The following is an 18,259-nucleotide window of genomic DNA, read 5'->3' as shown; positions in this document are numbered from 1 at the left end:
GCTGATTGGATTGCAAAAATTTGGAAAAGAAAAAGAAATCCAAGCACACTGCTCTCGCTCATATGAAAAACGCATTTCGCATGAGATCTGGTTCCTTTTATTACAGCTGACTAAACAGATTACAAAAGCTACAATCTAATATGAAAAATGAAATAAAATACAATAAATTATAGAACTAAATAATGATTGATAATAGGCTATATACGTTAGTGTCTCGAGTTCTTTGTGTGTGCACGTGCGTTGCTGAAAGTGGGATGATGTCATCAGTTATTTTAGAGGATTAGGAGATTATGAAGTCTGTGTGTTCGTTATCTGGTGCACACTTATTGCATTTTGACATGCAGCTTCCACAGTGTGACTGCCGAGTTCCTCTTAGCGGGGGAGCTCTCTCTTTCACACACACACACACACACACACACTCATATATATATATATATATATATATATATATATATATATATATATATATATATATATATATATATATATATATAAATTTATAGATTAATAATTATTTTAGGGTTTTTTGTTTGTTTGTTTTCTTCGAAGGGCCCAGCAAAATGCCCATGAGAACTATCCTTGGGGGTACATTTGATGCCCATGAAAATACAAAAGCACTTCCCCTCCCACACACACACACACACACACACACACACACACACACACACATTTCTTCTGTTAATAACACTCAATCTCACAAATATGCTAGCACATTCAGAAGAAAATTGTTACACCAGAACAACAGGCCTAAGCTTGTGCTAAATGTCAGTTGTGATTAACACACAGGAGCAGGATACACGGAAAATTCTGCATATGCATCCATGGATACATGTAGGTGCCCATGCAAATGAATCTACACACACACACCCACACAGATCGTCGTATTTCCGACGAAAATAATTAGGCAATAACACACAGCTGTTACTCTCACCGAGGTGGTGAAGGATAATAATGACACATATGCTGAGCAGTTTGGAAAATGAACAGATTTTCTTTTCTTTCTTTCTTTTTTTACACAGATGTATACTGTATATACAAAATATCTCATCAGGAAATTGTGTCATAATACACTTATCTATTATATTAATGAATTGTGCCATATACAATTACATTTTAAATGAGTAAACTGTGTTATTAATTGTGTCTTACCACACAATATCTTCAGCTAAATGTATGCAGGTGTATTCAGAGCAAATACACATAACAGTCCTTAAAGCTTTCCTTACAGCAGATGTGGAACCAAAGAAAGCAAGTAAACTGGTATCCTTGAATTCTTGGTCTCATTTACTGTATGTATATGTGTGTCCTTTCTATAGGCTGCATAAGCTGAATGTACTCTTGCTATGTTCGATGCTCTAGAATGTGTCAGAAAAGAGACAGAGGAAGAAATGAATACTTTACAATACTAATGTAAAAGATAAACTACAGAGTAAATAAGTTATGTCATGAGTGTGTATGTGCATGAGAGTTAGGAAATCGTGTGTTGTGTTTAATTGCTCTGTGTGTATCAGAATGGGAGGGGGAAGCTGTTTATAGAGCAACGGTGTTGTCTCTTAGTCAGCCAGTGACCCAAATCAGAGAATATGAAAAGCGAAAAACAGAGGAAATGAGAGAGTAAAGGATGAGAGACAGGGAGGGAAAGAGGGAGAGAGGGAGGTAGAAAGAGCATAAGTATAAGATGACATTTACTGAACAGAGGAAGGAAGGGATTTACGATCCAGATATAAATATCCAACCTTATTATTCCTCCGCTTCCCCTATTTGTATTTCAGCTCAAACACACAAACAGTGCCACATATTCTAACTTATACACACACGTACACAAACTCTTACTGCGTATTCATCTTCCATATGTAAGGGATACACAGCTTCTTTGCTTTTTTGCCAATTTCGTATACTAAATGATCTCGAAGAATACCACAGACTGTCAAATGTAGATCCACACATCATCTTGAATTAAAACTTATAGTGCACTATAGTGTTCCTGTACAATTGAATCACACTGATTCACTTGAATTAGATACGACCTTGGACTTACACTCATTAGCCATTTTATCACTTTTCACAGAGGTGCCATATGTAGTTACTTATCTGTACATCTGGTACACATTGGTGCACTGTATAGAGGTCTTCTTTTTATTAGTTATTAACTTTACTATTATTGCATAATTATAAAAAGTGATAATGTAACCCTAACCCTAGGCCATTTCACATTTTCCGTATTCTTGACCTAACAGCCTGCACTTCACCTAATAGGCCTGTAGGTGGCACTTGGACTTCATTTAACCCACTATGGTAGTTTCATCAAATGGTAAATAAATACAAGATGCAGTATGTAAACACTACTTATCATTAATGTGACTTCCAAATATGCAAAGGCTTATGTCCATTCTTACTGGAAAGAATGGTCCTCATCTTTTTATTTATTTATTTATTTTTAGAAATTTCACCTTTGTGAAAAAAATGAAAACAGACTGGCTATGTAGTTTTCAATCGATTTATGAATTAGACCAGGAAATTGCCACTCTGCTCCACATTGTCCAATGAAATTTGAGCTGGTTGGTGTATACATGACAAACAGGCATTGATTATGATTTATGTAATATGTTAAAATATTAAGGGCGCATGGTGGCTTTGTAGTTAACATGTTCACCTCACATCTCCAGGGTTGTGGGTGCGATTCCTGCCACGGCGCTGTGTGTGCAGAGTTTGCATGTTCTCCCCGTGCAGTGGGGGTTTCCTCCAGGTACTATGGTTTTCTCCCCAGTCCAAAGACATCCATAGTAGGCTGACTGGCATGTCCAAAGTGTTCATAGTGTATGAATGGGTGTGTGAATGTGTATGTGATTGTTCCCTGCGATGGATTGGCACCCTATCCAGTGTGTACCCCGCCTTGTGCCCCATGCTCCCTGGGATGGGCTCCAGGTTCCCCTGAAGGATAAGCAGTATAGAAAATGGATAGATGGATGGATGTTAAAATATGTCATATATAGAGTTTTAATTGAATTGACACACTAGCTTTCGTGATTTGTATTTATTTTTATTTTTCCCACTGTTGAGCTATAGGCAATCACTGAATGAGCCATATATGGCTGGCGACCCATAGGTTCCCGACCCCACTATATAGTGTCAGTTTTTTGACTACTGTTCAATTGATAACATTTTACTGGCAGATTACTACCAACATGCTCACATATTAATGTACTATAATATATTTACAGGTAATTGCTGTACTTTTTACAATATATCACTGTATGTTTCCAGTAATATTATACTGCACATTTAAAATATAATATAATCCACCACATATGCTCATTTGGCTGACACTTTTATCCGAAGTGACTTACAGATAAATACAACTGAACAGCTGAAGGTTAAGGCTCTTGCTCAAGGACTCAACCATGGCAGCCTGGGATTTAAACTCGTAGTTTTCTGATCTGTAGCCCAAAGCCTTAACCGTAACCACCCTATGGCTGAATTAACTGGCACTAAAAGAAGACTTTCAATGCTTCACTAAACCAAAGCTTTCACAAGCCTATAATCACAAACTCAAAGAGCATTTGTGTTCATCTAAAATAGTTGCTATAATAAAGGGCACAAAATCAATCCATTAATTTTCAAATGTCAATACCAAGAGAGTGACTTTCCAATTCTCAACCCTGCATAAAGCTTCGATATCCTACTACGCATTGCGTTTTCTGGTATTTTAATGTAAAACAATGCGCTGCTTTAATTGCATCATTTACAGCACAATCCCATAAAAGTACAACAGTACAATATTTTGTTGTAACAGAAGTGCTATTGTACATTTTTTTCAGTGTGTTGTCTGATTATTTTTAATCTGCAGACTGTATTCAGTATTAAACACTTAATTGCTGTAAACTAAGATGTATCAAGAGGTCTCTGTGGAGCTCTGATGGACTGAGGAAGAAAAGCAGAGGTGTAAATATTAAATATTTAATACGTATGATCCTCAAGTAAGAGATGATTGCAGTGCAGTTCTAATTATGTGCATGAATGTGAAGTGGATATGAGCACTGGTAGGTATATTAAATAATAAAAACAATAGTGTGCAAATACTACAAATATTTCCCCTCACTGTATATCTCTCTGCGGCACACCCACATTACAGGAAAAGTGAACCTGCATGAAGCTGAAGTGGAAAATACAGAACGTGGCAAATGTGAAGAATAAATCCAAGGCTGTGGTGCAGATCACGGCTGAGCAGCTGATCCGAGAAGCCAATGAACGACAGCTTGGTCTACTCCCCCCTCCACCTAAACAGACTATCACTGATGAAGAGGAGTTACACGATTACAAATTACGAAAACGCAAGGGATTTGAAGACCAGATAAGAAAGAACAGGACTGTCAAAAGAAACTGGATCAAATATGCACAATGGGAGGAAAATCTGAAGGAAGTGCAGAGAGCTCGTTCTATCTACGAGCAAGCGTTAGATGTGGATTACAAGAATATCACGCTGAAATACGCTGAGATGGAGATGAATAACCGACAGGTCAATCACACCCGCAACATCTGGGACCGAGCCGTAACCATCCTGCCTAGAGTCAACCAGTTCTGGTACAAATACACCTACATGGAGGAGAAGCTGGGGAACATAGCGGGCTGCAGGCAGCCCGCTGTTTGAGCGCTGGATGGAGTGGTGGCCCGAGGAGCAGGCCTGGCACTCTTACATCAACTTTGAGCTGTGCTATAAGGAGGTGCAGAAAGCCGCCTGCATTTATGAGAGATTTGTGATGGTCCACCCCGAAGTGAAGAACTGGATCAAATACGCCCGCTTCACAGATCAACACGGTTACATTGCGCACACGAGAAAACCATACGAGAGGGCTGTCGAGTTCTTCGACGAGGAATATATGGATGAAAACCTTTTTGTGGCTTTCGCTAAATTCGAAGTAAAACAGAAAGCGTTTGAGCGTGTTCGGGTGATCTATAAGTACGCCCTGGACAGAATCCCCAAACAGCAGGCCCAGGAGCTTTTCAACAACTACACAGTGTTTGAGAAGAGGATCGGAGGCAGCAGACGAATCGAGGAGGTCATCGTCAGCAAGAGGAGACTTCAGTATGAGGAGGAAGTTAAGGCGAACCCACACAACTACGACGCCTGGTTGGATTACCTGCGGCTGGTGGAGAGCGACGCCGACGCCGACACGGTCCGAGAGGTGTACGAACGAGCCATCGCCAACGTTCCCCTCATCATGGAGAAGAGACACTGGAGACGCTACATTTACTCGTGGATCAAGTACGCTCTCTTTGAGGAGCTGGAGGTCAAGGACCCTGAAAGGACAAGAAAGGTGTATCAGGCATGTCTGGCGCTCATCCCTCACCAAAAGTTTACCTTTGCTAAAATCTGGCTACTCTACGTCCAGTTTGAAGTCCGCCAGAAGAACCTGCAGAATGCCAGACGATGCCTGGGCACAGGCATTGGGAAATACCCAAAAAACAAGCTGTTTAAGGGCTACATCGAGCTGGAGCTGCAGCTCAGAGAGTTCGACCGTTGCAGGAAGCTCTACGAGAAGTACCTGGAGTTCAGCCTGGAGAAATGCACCGCCTGGATCAAGTTTGCCGAGCTGGAGACGATCCTGGGAGAGATCGAAAGAGTCCGGGCAATATTTGAGTTGGCTATCACTCAGCCTCGCCTCGACATGCCAGAGGTGCTATGGAAATCTTATATCGACTTTGAAATTGAGCAGAAGGAGTATGAGAACACGCGTGGGCTTTATAAGAGGCTCTTGCAGCGCACATAGCACGTCAAGGTATGGTCAGTTATGCACAGTTTGAGCTGTCGATTGAAGGAGAGGGGCAACTGCAGCGGTGCAGGCAGGTCTACGAGGAAGCTAACCGCGGCCTGTGCACGTGTGAGGAGAAGGAGGAGAGGCTCATGCTGCTCGAGGCATGGAACGAGTTTGAGCAGGAGTTCGGCACCCTGGCCAACAAGGACAGAATAAGGAAGCTCATGCCCGAGAAGGTGAAGAAGAGGAGGAAGCTCACGGTAGAGGATGGGTCGGACGCAGAATGGGAAGAATATTACGACTACATCTTCCCGGAGGATGCTGCCAATCAGCCCAACTTCAAACTGCTGGCCATGGCCAAGATGTGGAAGAAGCAGCAGCAGCAACAGGACCAGCCTCAGGAGGAACGAGAGACAGAATGTGCTTTATAAATAAAATTTATTTACTTACTTTTGATCTTTTGTTAAATTAATCTCGAAACTTGAAGGATCTGGAGAGATTCTGTATGGAGAAACGATCTCAAATCCCTGTCATGTATTCTCCAACCTCATGTTTATTTGTTCAATAAACAATTATCATTACTTCATTCACTGGTCTCTCATGATTGAACATTTCATTTATTCACAAGGAGAATCATCTGCTACACTTCACTGCCACCACTAGGTGCAAGTGACACTTCTGTTCACGATGCTCTTGTGGAAATTAGTGTTAAGTTAGTTTAGGAAAAGTCGATATAGTTACTAAATCAAAATTCTGGTCAGTGTAAGTACAATGTTTTAACACTGTCAGTTACAATATTATTAGTTAACTTCAATCATAATGGTACAACATTCAAGAGAGCTAAGATTGACAATGTTTATTGAACATAAATCTCATTGCTAATACTAGTATGGCTAATGTAGCTATGAAATGCTAATTACAGCTGCACATGATACCCATGTTAGTTTTTTGAATATGTTGTGCATCTGGTGGTCAACATTACCATATTGGTCCTAATATAAGATATAATATCCTTATATATTATTATTACTATATTATATTTTCCTTGTATTCTGGCAAATACAGTAATACATGAAAACAGGTTTATACTGTAAATGACATTGTTTTAGTCAGGATTATTTCAGTGGGTAATTATGTTTTGCTTATGCCAGATGCCCACGAAACCAGCAGTCGACAGGATTCCATTTCACAGTCCTCTGTTCATCAAAAGAGGCCATAGTCCAAAATGGCAACATAGCTACTCCTGATCAGAGCATCTGGATAGAGCTTAGTGAGCAGCTAGAAAACAAGATCACTGCAAAGGCTCTATATACTTTTGTTAAATTGAACAGACACAACATCTGGACTGCTTTAGGGTTTATTTATCAAAGTGCTCATGAAACAAGTGGCAGTAGTGAGGACACTGATTTTGAGCCAGGGTCCCTTTCCCCCAGACCAAAGATTGCTGGACTTTTGATCTTCAAGTTCCATTTCAGAAATGGATTGAATTCATGCCTGAAACAGTTCAAGACAAAAACAAGTTCTCTAAAACACAAAAAAGGGAATACACTATTTTGAAGCCTGGCATCTGGATGCATGTGATAAATCATCACATTTGGCAAGAAGTGAAAAGCCCCTGCACATTTGCCTTTAAAAGAGCCAAGGTCTATCAGCCACAGAGAAATACATAGAAATCAGAGGCAACTGTAAGGAATGTCATGGCCACATTCACATAAAATGTGACAGAGAGCCTGAAATGAACAGCCCAATGGTGCTCAATTGTTTAATTAAAAACACTGATGCCTCCCTGCACACTGACTGTTCCAAGCGTGCAATGTCTGGTAACTTGCGGGTGCAGATAGCCAAAGAACTGTGTGAGGGTAGAATGGAACCCCATGTATGGAGGGCATCAGAGGCAACAAAGCTGATTTTGGAGATCCTGAGCCAAGCCAAGAATATAAATATTCTTTTAATATCTCCAAATCCGAAGCAGCACAAACGAAGCGTTTATTGGCACAAGCCAGCACAAACGGAGCACAAACAAACGAGCCTATTTGGAGTGAACTTGGAGCATGTGGGGCTGGTGACGTCACCGCACCATAATTCAATGTCTAATATTTTAAAAACGAAAGCACAAACGAAACTTTTAGTGGCACAAACCAGCACAAACCAGCACAAACGATTGAGACTATTTTGCCGAAGTTTTGCGTTGGGTGCGGGGCCAACTTCACGCAGGTGAAAAGTGAGGCGTATTGAACAGATGAACTGAGCAAGCCTACGTCAATGTGGCAGTAAAAAAAAAAAAACACAGTGTATTTTGTAGTAACTGATGGCTACATCACCACTGATACATGGTGTACATTTATATACTATTTAGTGTGTTTGGATAAAACCAGGCCTTTCTCCCTGCTCTACTTAGTCATGGCAGGTGAGATCACAGCAAGCAAATCTTGGATACATTTTGGGCCACATCCCAGTGAACCCTGTGATGAATTCAACCTGATTCGTCCCAATTACAGGAAGGAACCAATGACAGATTTTCACAAGTTCCAGCCTGTGCCTTTTTCACATACCCCTTAGCAAATGTTACTTTTTATAGTGTGTCTATTTGCACCCAGAAAATGGCACTGGCCAACCAGGACTGGCATGTTCATGCTTAAACAACAACAACAACAACAACAAATAAAAAAAAAAGAAAGAAAGAAAAGCAGAGTGCATGTGTAACAGAATTGGCATGTCCCTATTTAGTAACATTAGTAAAGCTATCAGCTATTTAAACACAGCTAGTTAGTTAGCTTAATAACTTACATTTCTAGCAGTAGCTAGACAAGTTTTCTACAAGCTAGCTAATGTTAGGCTAAGCATAATATAATTTAATTACATCAAGCCTCAGCACCGTCAAGCTGCCAATGGTGGGCCCTTGAGCAAGACCCTTAATCCTCACTGCTCCAGGGCGCCGTATCATGGCCGACCCAGCGCTCTGACCTAAACTTCTTAACAAGCTGAAAAAAACTTCACTGTACTGTAATGTATATCTCACAAATAATATATATCTTCTTCTTCTTCTTCACTAGCAAGCTAGCTAACATTCGATTATTATAAACCAGTAACTGAGTTTTACACAAGGTAGCTAATATTGTATACTAAGATGTATCAAGATATACGTATTTAAACTTATATATAAGTATATAAAACTTCTAGTTTTGCTTGCTAGTTTATTTAACTGTAGGCTTGTTACTATATTGTGTACAATGGGTCGTTAATTTCCTGCAGCAAATTTTCACGGGCCAAAATGTCTAAAAAATAGTACACTTAAAATGTCTTATAAATTGTAGTAATAAGGTTTCCTAATAATGTTCAGTCGTATAAGCTGATAGTGCATTTTAAATATATAAATTGAATTTCTAATATGGTACTACAGCAATTTGTCAACGTCCCCAAGGATGTTCAATCCAAATTCCCATTGAACGAAAAGTAAGTTTCAAATTCTCTTTGGTAGGAATTCAGCTGTAGAAAGCAAGCAAGATTTCCAGCCTTATTTTGTCTAATTTATAATCTTTTATTGTGTGTAAAGACTGGTAACGATCATACATCAACCATTACGCATATTTTTGACGATATCATATATTGTGCAACCTTCACACCATCTATACCATGATGGGCCCCATTTGGGATATTCACCCTGCTAGCATGCATGCTCAAATTATGCTAATCATTATGTAAAAATAATACCATTATGCAGGTTTGCTTGCAAACTAATAATTAGGCTTACTATTAAATTGTGTAACTGAACCAGAAATCAGGTTCCAGTTTCACCCTGATTCACCCATTAGTCAACATGAAAACTGGAAGAAAGAAAAAAAGATAAATGAAAAATAAAGAAGCAGTCTGATTCAGCATGAGGGAGAGTGGGAGGCAGTAAGTGATGTCTCTCAGAAAGTGTGAATTTCAAGTGACCTTAAACCCTGCAGTATGTCACTTAAAAATGAACTTGTGAATATGTTTTACTTTACTTGCCTTTTCTTCAAAGCTAAGCTGAAGAAATGAGAGGGACAAGTGAACTGAAGATGAAGAGCATGGAGAGAGAGGAGAGAAAATGCGGTAGTCTGTTCCGAAGTGATGAACCCTACGTAGGGCACTTCGAAGTCGGACCACCTGCAGCAGAGCTTTGCAGGGTCGCTTCAAACTCAAGTGTTAAAAAACTTCACTTCAAAGAGAGCTTCAAAACATTTTTGAAATGGCTGGTGGGTGAGAATTGGCCAAGACCAAATGAGAGAAAAGAATGGGGTGGAAAAATCAAAAGGCAACAATCCAAATCCTAAATGCTTTTTACTCCTGGAAAAAAAAAATGGCTGCAGCGTGTTTAGCTACAAAATATAGCTCATGAAAACATTTTATTCATTCATTCGTTCATTCATCTTCAGTAAATGCTTTATCCTGGTCAGGGTCGTGGTGGATCCAGAGCCAATACTAAAAACACTAGACACAAGGCGGGAATACACCCTTGATACACAATAGACACACAGTCACACTTAGAGGCACTTTAACAAGCCACTGGGAGGTGAGAGAAAACTGGAGAACCCAAAGGAACCCATTTAAGGAGAACATGTTAAACTCTGTTCAGCTCAGGATCGAACCACGGAGCATGGAATTGTGAGACAGCAATGCTACTCACTGCATCACCATGGTGCCACATTACATTTAGTAAAACTAAACTGTAATTAAAAGGAATAAAACGACTTAAATTAGTGATGTGGGGGGCACGGTGGCTTAGTGGTTAGCACGTTTGCCTCGCACTTCCAGGGTTAGGGGTTCAATTCCTGCCTCGACCTTGCGTGTGCGGAGTTTGCATGTTCTTCCCATGCTTTAGAGGTTTCCTCCACGTACTCTGGTTTCCTCCCTCAGTCCAAAGACATGCGATGACTGCCATTTCCAAATTGTTCGCAGTGTGTGCAATTGTGTCCTGCAATGGATTGGCAGCCTGTCCAGGGTGTCCCCCATCTTGTGCCCCGAGTCCCCTGGGATAGTCTCCAGGCTCCCTACGACCCTGTGTAGGATAAACGGTGCAGAAAATGGATGGAAATTAGTGATGTGGCAAATAAGCTCTGTACCTCAATAGCCTGAAGCTCTAGAAATGAACAAAATGCTTAATGAAATTTGTGGAAGTGTGAGGAAGTCATTACTAAACTGGGATACTTATACATGCATTTTTTGAACATGCATTTCTGACACATTGGCTTTGGCTTTGAAAAATTATACTCAAATGCCGGTCGCTCTCAAAATCTACCGATGAGGACACTTCTCACTGGGAAGGGTGCATCCTCCAGAGGAAGTAGGGCATAGTCGTGATCTCTTAAGAATTGGCCGCAGTGAGACAGACAGTGGAGGAAGTAACAGCTGTTGAATGAAGCACTGATCTGATTAAATCTGTCCATCGCTGTTCAACACCACCAACCCCCACAAGCCTCGTTCTCTCTTTTCACTCTCTCTTCAATCACACCTTCTGCTGAGGGACATTTGTCTTGGATCTATTCGTGTATGCTCTCAGTGGTAATGTGTCCTCTTGAACACATACACACACAAGCTTCAATATGTCAATCACTGAGGTCTAGAACAGTGTAACCTAAATATAGTAAAGCCTAGTGGCATTCGAAATGCTGTTCAGGACAACGAAAGCCTTTTGTTGTTTTTAGGAAGTATTTATTTCACACTCCCAGTGTGACAAATGTTGTCTTGACTGAATGCACGAAATGCAAATTGCTTTCATAGAACATGATTATAATGTTCTCCCCGTGCTGTGGGGGTTTCCTCCGGGTAATCTGGTTTCCTCCCCCAGTCCAAAGACATGCATGGTAGGTTGATTGGCATGTCTAAAGTGTCCGTAGTGTATGAATGGGTGTGTGAGTGTGTATGTGATTGTGCCCTGCGATGGACTGGCACCCTGTCCAGGGTGTACCCCACCTTGTGCCCGATGCGCCCTGGGATAGGCTCCAGGTTCCCCGTGACCCTGAAAAGGAGTAAGCGGTAGAAGATGGATGGATGGATGGATGAACATGATTATAAAATCTGTTGCTAATCCATACAAAAATGGTTCAATCTACCACCTTTTTGAGTTTGTCCCTCAACAGAGGATCCCTTGTGTTCTTCAATTTTCTTCATTGGAACCTGTGAGGAAAGCTAGAATTCACCGAAGTACCATTGATAGATTGTTTTGTGTAAAGATCTTTTTTTTTTTCTTTTTCATTTAGTATTCATTTCATTATTGTCTATGTGGAGTTTGACATGTTCTCCCTATGTCCATGTGCTTTCTCGGGGTTCTCTGGTTTCCTCCCACCTCCAAAAACATGCCAGTAAGTGGATCAACTATGCTTAATTTCCTCTAAATGAGTGTGTGAATGTGTGTGTGCATGGTGCCCTACGATCAACTGGCATCCCATCCAGGATGAATTCCCACCTCACGCTTGGTGAACCTCTGCCAAACTGGCCAGTGTAAAGTGCTTAGTGAAAATAAATGAATGGGAAAAATTGCTTCTGTGAAATTGTCAGGTAATCTTTCCCACTCCAGTGCAGAAAAATCATCCAGAATAAATGATTCAAGCTGCCACAAACCTAAGCTGTCACAAAACAACCGTTTGGAAATGAAAGGCCAAAAGTCTTCAAGTGATTCTTTTCCCTCAGTTACAAGGCAACCCACGCACGGCTCACCTACAACTGCTGAAAGCACTCCACATGAAAGCATCCCAAATTATAATTGGCTTCTCCACTGAACAGTCGAACACAACGTGCACACACACGCACACACACACACACACATTTCACATACATCACTGCATCTTTCCCTAATGTTGCACAGTGCTGTGAATAGTGGATCACTATAGCAGTGAAAAATAGCTTTCCTTGAGAGCCACACACACACACACACACAAACACGCACACACACACAATCACCATGTGGCCATTCCATGTATTCGCCCCACCTTTCTCTACCTCCTGCCTAGCCCCTTCCTCACTCTGCCTCTCACGCTGTCAGTGCTGTCCACAGCACTTAAAACCACATCAATACAGCTAACACTCCCCCCTATAACCTTGTTCCAGCATCTCTACCCTTCGCTGGCAACCACAAATACTCAGCTCATTCTCCTGGGCATCCCTGACCCCATTCATCTCTCTCCATCCATTCCTCCTCACTTTTACAAAGATGCCAGTTTTGCTTGTAGCGATTACAGTGCGTACTCTGTCTCCTGCTTTGTGCTTTCATGCTACACTTGATTTCTCTTTCGCTCTCTTTTCTTTTGTCTCGGTACAAAGGAGGCCTTCCAGGAATGACTGACAGGTTAACAGTCCCCACAGCTCAACAGCAAGAGAGAGAGAGAGAGAGAGAGAGAGAGAGAGAGAGAGAGAGAGAGAGAGAGAGAGTGGGAGAGAGAGAAAGTGAGAGACAGAGAGTGAGAGAGAGACAGACAGACAGAGAGAGACAGAGAGAGAAAGAGAGAGAGAGAGAGAGAGAGAGAGAGAGAGAGAGAGAGAGAGAGAGAGAGAGAGAGAAAGGAAGAGAGGGTGACCGAGAGAGAGAAAGGAAGCGAGAGAGACAGAGAGAGAGGTAAAGATTGCACTCTGGTGTTCAAGGTGAGATATTACACAACATTAAAGAAAGCAATGATGACACAAAATTGCTGAATCTAAATGAACAAAAATACAACACAGAGCAAAGGGATTTTGGTTCTTCAGGATTCGTGCACTTTCTGAAAAGATGAATTTATACAGTCCCCTCCAAAACTATTGGAACAGCCAGGCAAATTGATCTGTTTGTGCTATACACCAACGATATTCAGGTTTGAGATCAAACGATGGATATGAGACAAGAGTTTGGTATTCCAGATTTTATTTGCTGGTATTTCCATCTAGATGTGTTAAACAACATAAAACATAGTAACCTTTTGTATCAGACCACTCAATTTTTAGATGAGCAAAAGTATAGGTACAGATAAGCCTTGAAATAAATGAAAGTAAATAACACTGAATATTTGGTTGCATATCCCTTACTTGCAATAACTGCATCAAGCCTGCCACTCAGTATCCTCACCAAATTCTTCTTTTTTTGCGTTGCTTTTCCAGATTTTTACCACAGCTTCTTTCGGTTGTTGTTTGTATTTGGGGGTTTCTTGCTTCAGTCTTCTCTGATTGACTTGGCCAGTCTAAAACTTTCCACTTTTCCTCCCTGATAAAGTCCTATGCTGAGTTGGCAGTGTGTTTTGATCATTGTCTTGCTGCATGATAAAGTTTTGAAACGTTTGTGATGTGACTTAGTGAGCTAATCTTTTTTCTCACTCACCATTAACCAACATTTAAAGTCACATTTATGAGAACTCGAACGCGTTAGTGGAGACAACAAAGACTGGACTCAAAGTTCCAGAACGCAGCACAGCTATACGATGCAGTAGCACTAATTTACGACAGAGATTTGGCTCGGCTAGTCAGTGATCTATGAGATAATGATAATGTAAAATAAGATTACAGATTAGGAAGTGAGAGAGCTGGACAGACCAAAAGACTAAAGTGCCGCTGCACCACTCTCTTTAGGTGGATATGAATTCCCACTTGCACCTCCATCAGCAGGCAGTTGACAGACATCGTGGGTAATGTAGGAAACCAGAATGTTGATAAAGAAGAAGTTTAAACTAAAATAGCCAGCAAATTAAATCTTGAGTCAGTGAAGGTCATGTGTTAACTTTAATATACAAATCGTTCTGGGTGGATTTTCCCCTTAATATATATTGAAATAGAATTACTGGGTCATTTTAAAATTTAGGATTTTAATTTATATGTAAAGAGTAGGCATACCAAGACTATATTGTAGTTTTCTACTACTAGTATGTATCAAACGGACAACTAACTCGGTCATCAGTGGTGGTAACAGTAAGCTGTAACAAATATTGCTAGAAGTTAGTTAGTGCAGTGGTTTTCAAAGTGGGGGCCACCAGGGGGCGCCCAGGGGGCCTCAACAATTTGGTCGGAGCCACCAAGCCCATCCCTCCCACTAGTATGTTTTCTCTTTCTCACTTTCAGACAACCACACACACACACACACACACACACACACACACACACACACACACACAATCAATTCCTAATGTAATGTAATCTAAAGATGTAAGATGTAATTATTAATAATAAAAAAGGGGGATATATTCAGAAGTTTGTATTTTTAATGTGTTTTAAAGACATCTTGCAAAAGGGGGGCCTTGGTCAAATGTTAATGGCATTTGGGGGGCCTTGCCCTGGAAAAGTTTGGGAACCCCTGAGTTAGTGGATAGCACGAGGTGCTCTCACCGCTACGCACGAGGTTCGAACCAACCCCAGCCACGGGAGAGTTGAATGAGCCAGTGCACTCTCAGTGCCAGTCCAAAGCCCAGAAATATGGGAGGGTTGCATCAGGAAGGGAGTAAAACTTGTGCCAGAATCAAAATATGCAAATGGGTGATGCGCTGTGGCGACCCTGAATGGGAGCAGCCAAAAGAGGGGAAAATATTTTTTATATGGTAAAAAGACTGCACTTATATAGTGCTTTTTTTTTTTTTTACCTTACCGGTTCTACAAAGCACTTTACACTGGTTCTCATTCACACATTCACACTCACACCAATAGTAGCAGAGCTGCCATGCAAGGCGCTAGCTTGGGTTTCAGTGTCTTGCCCAAGGAAACTTCATCATGTGGAGTCATGTGGACCAGGAATCGAACCACCAAGCCCACGATCAGTGGACAACCCGTTCTACCACCTGAGCCACAGCCGCCCCTATATCTTTTTTCAAATTTTTTTTTTGTTCAAAGTTTTGTATCCAACACAACAGCTCACTCATTAGTGAAGATTTTCATGCCTTGCACATTTCTTAAACACAACAAAATGTACTATATAAGTTTTATTAATATTTATGCAGTGCCAAAATAGAATTCCTTTAGTTTATAGATCATTTGTAATTAATGTATTGTAATTAATCTGCTTGTTTATTACTGGGTAATATCTCAATGAGTACATGGCTGGAGGCCAGCATGTACATAATAAATGCAATATAATAATAATAAAATAAATTTAGTATGAAACTTCAGTAGCTCACACTGAAGAAAAGAAAATGGTGATTTAATTTTTGTTTTTCCTGATTTCTTACTGATTGATTTATTTTACTGAATGTGTACAGCTTGATCGCATTCCCTGATGATCTTCATGTACACAATAACTGTTTCTCTTCCAGTAACACTTGGGGGAAAGAAGAGAAAAAAACCCGCTCCATGACCAGAATGAGCAATGGGGCTGTGGAACTTTGCCAATGCAAACTGGCATAGACTCAGTATACACACACACACACACACACACACACACACACACACACACACAGAGAGGAAGTTGTCAGTTCTGCTTGCCAGGTAGGTTGTGTTCTCTTTATTACAGTCACCTGAGCAGCTCAGTATCTCTGAAGATGAGAGCCATGAAATAATTGGTCTTCCTCTGACTCTGGTCTCTCTGTCCCTCTGCACTTATGACTGTCAGACACTCCCTCCAGCTCCAGTCTGCTAATCTCTCAACTTATTCTGAAGTCTTATTTATAGTTTGTTGTTATCGTGCAGAGTCACAAACAGCTTCCTACCAGACTGAAGACCATTTCATAAGTTTAAAGTAGAAACAGAAATAGAAAGTTGGTGAAAGTGGCAGTTTTTTAACGAGGCTTGAAAATAATATTCCAAAAATTCAAACTTCATTTAGAAAGAAATGAATTGGACCAGTCGGGGATTTCTTCTTCTTCTCTCACTCGCTTTTGACAAGCGTTTGGCCAGTCGATGGACTACTGAGAGATGAAATGAGACGTGAGCATCATTACTATGGGTGAAGCCTGAAACATATCCAATAATCCATATTTAAGTCATCATCCCGGAGATCATTAGTGTCTAATCACCATCAGTTCCAGTCTAATCAATAATATACACACAACCCTAATAAACGAGTGCACATTAATAACATGATCATTATCCGGTGTATGCGTTTAGAAGATTATCTGATTAAAGACATTATTTTAGCCCAATTGAATGGAATTGTACAACACGTCATTTTTGTCAGCCTATTAGCTGAGTACAAAGATACTGCAAGGGGAATGTGACAAGGAATTAAAAAAAAATCATTCATATATTATTCAACTCTACCTATTACCCTATAGAGACTAAATCCAATTCCATGCCAATTTGTTTGCTAATTTTGCTAATTTAACCATGGCCAGTTCCCACCCATTAGTTTCCATATGACAGTTACTAAGTGGGGGTGGGGAAGGTGGAGGAGGTAGGGGCAGGTAGGCTAGTGCTGCATTCATGGTGTCTTGTAAGTGGTAATTTATACATTGTAATAACATCACGTCCCACCTTGGTACATTTCATCGAAAGCGTGTCTTTTGTTTGCTCTGTCAGAGCATGTATAGCTCATAAAAAGCTATTTTAACCGCACTTTTACAGTTACAGGCCTGAGTGGCTTTTGGTGCTGTTCTACTATAGTGAACTTCAAACATTCATACAACATTTTAGACTTAAAATTGCAGCACAGCAACGACAGTGGACAATAGAAAGTAGCGTTAGCAACAAGTTAGCTGGCTAATGTTAGTGATAACAGCGATTAGTATGGTCAATGCTATAGATTTATACTGATCTATAGGCAATACTGCTATAAACTCATTTAAAATAGAATAGGGGAACTTTACACTCTTCACAGTGTGTACGGCCATGTTGCCTTGACATCACTCTGTAAACAGGAAGGAACTGGTAGTTGAGAAGACAACCCCAAGCTGATGAGTTGAAATTCTAATTCTCTAGTTGAGAAGGCATTTTTGGTGGCCTTTAGCGCTTGTAGGAATGTACTTACAAATTTCAAGTTTTCCTCAAACACAGCATAAAACATGACTCCTTGAGACACCGGAAGCCAGCCAACCCAAATGCTGCTCATGCCGTGTCACAGGGCGGTGTAACACATTTGGAGGAAAGCGCCTTCCACTAACTGCTTGCTATCCGCAATATCACATAAAACATTTGCGAATAAAGCACTGTTTCCATCCTGCGTGTTCACGATAACAAAACAGTCACTTCTGGGGAAACTGGCGCAAAGTATCAATACAAATGGAAGGTGTTGAAACCGGGAAAGCCACTGTGGCTATTTTTTTCCAATAGTCCAGTTATGCGACCCACCATGCTCCAGTTCCCATCGAAAAACGCATTGCCACTGCGCTGTATAAGTTGGCCACATGCACAATTATCGAATCACATGATTTGTTGAGGCAAAGTGACATGACATTTTTGATGCGCGTCATGGAATTTATACAGTAAATGTGTTTCCACCGTAGTTTATTTGCATGTCTTCTTATCAAATAAAAGACTGATCTGCCTCAATTGAGCGCATGTGTTATTTATGCGCATTTTGGAGAATTTTATTCGCATCTGATGTTTCCATCCAGTGGTTTTTTATGCAAAATCCCAAAATCCGCATAAAAATGAGTATG

The 18,259-nt window shown here is 40.7% G+C and overlaps 1 pseudogene; it reads left to right on the top strand.

Moving 5' to 3' along the window:
• The first annotated feature begins 4,237 nt into the window (after window positions 1-4,237).
• LOC108265190 (crooked neck-like protein 1) lies at window positions 4,238-6,221 on the top strand (annotated as a pseudogene).
• The last annotated feature ends 12,038 nt before the right edge of the window (window positions 6,222-18,259 follow it).

This window comes from Ictalurus punctatus, chromosome 5 (assembly GCF_001660625.3).
Source record: "Ictalurus punctatus breed USDA103 chromosome 5, Coco_2.0, whole genome shotgun sequence".
NCBI classification, from domain to species: Eukaryota; Metazoa; Chordata; class Actinopteri; order Siluriformes; family Ictaluridae; genus Ictalurus; species Ictalurus punctatus.
The sequence above is the reverse complement of the archived record's forward strand: the minus strand, read 5'-3'. Positions and strand labels throughout refer to the sequence as shown.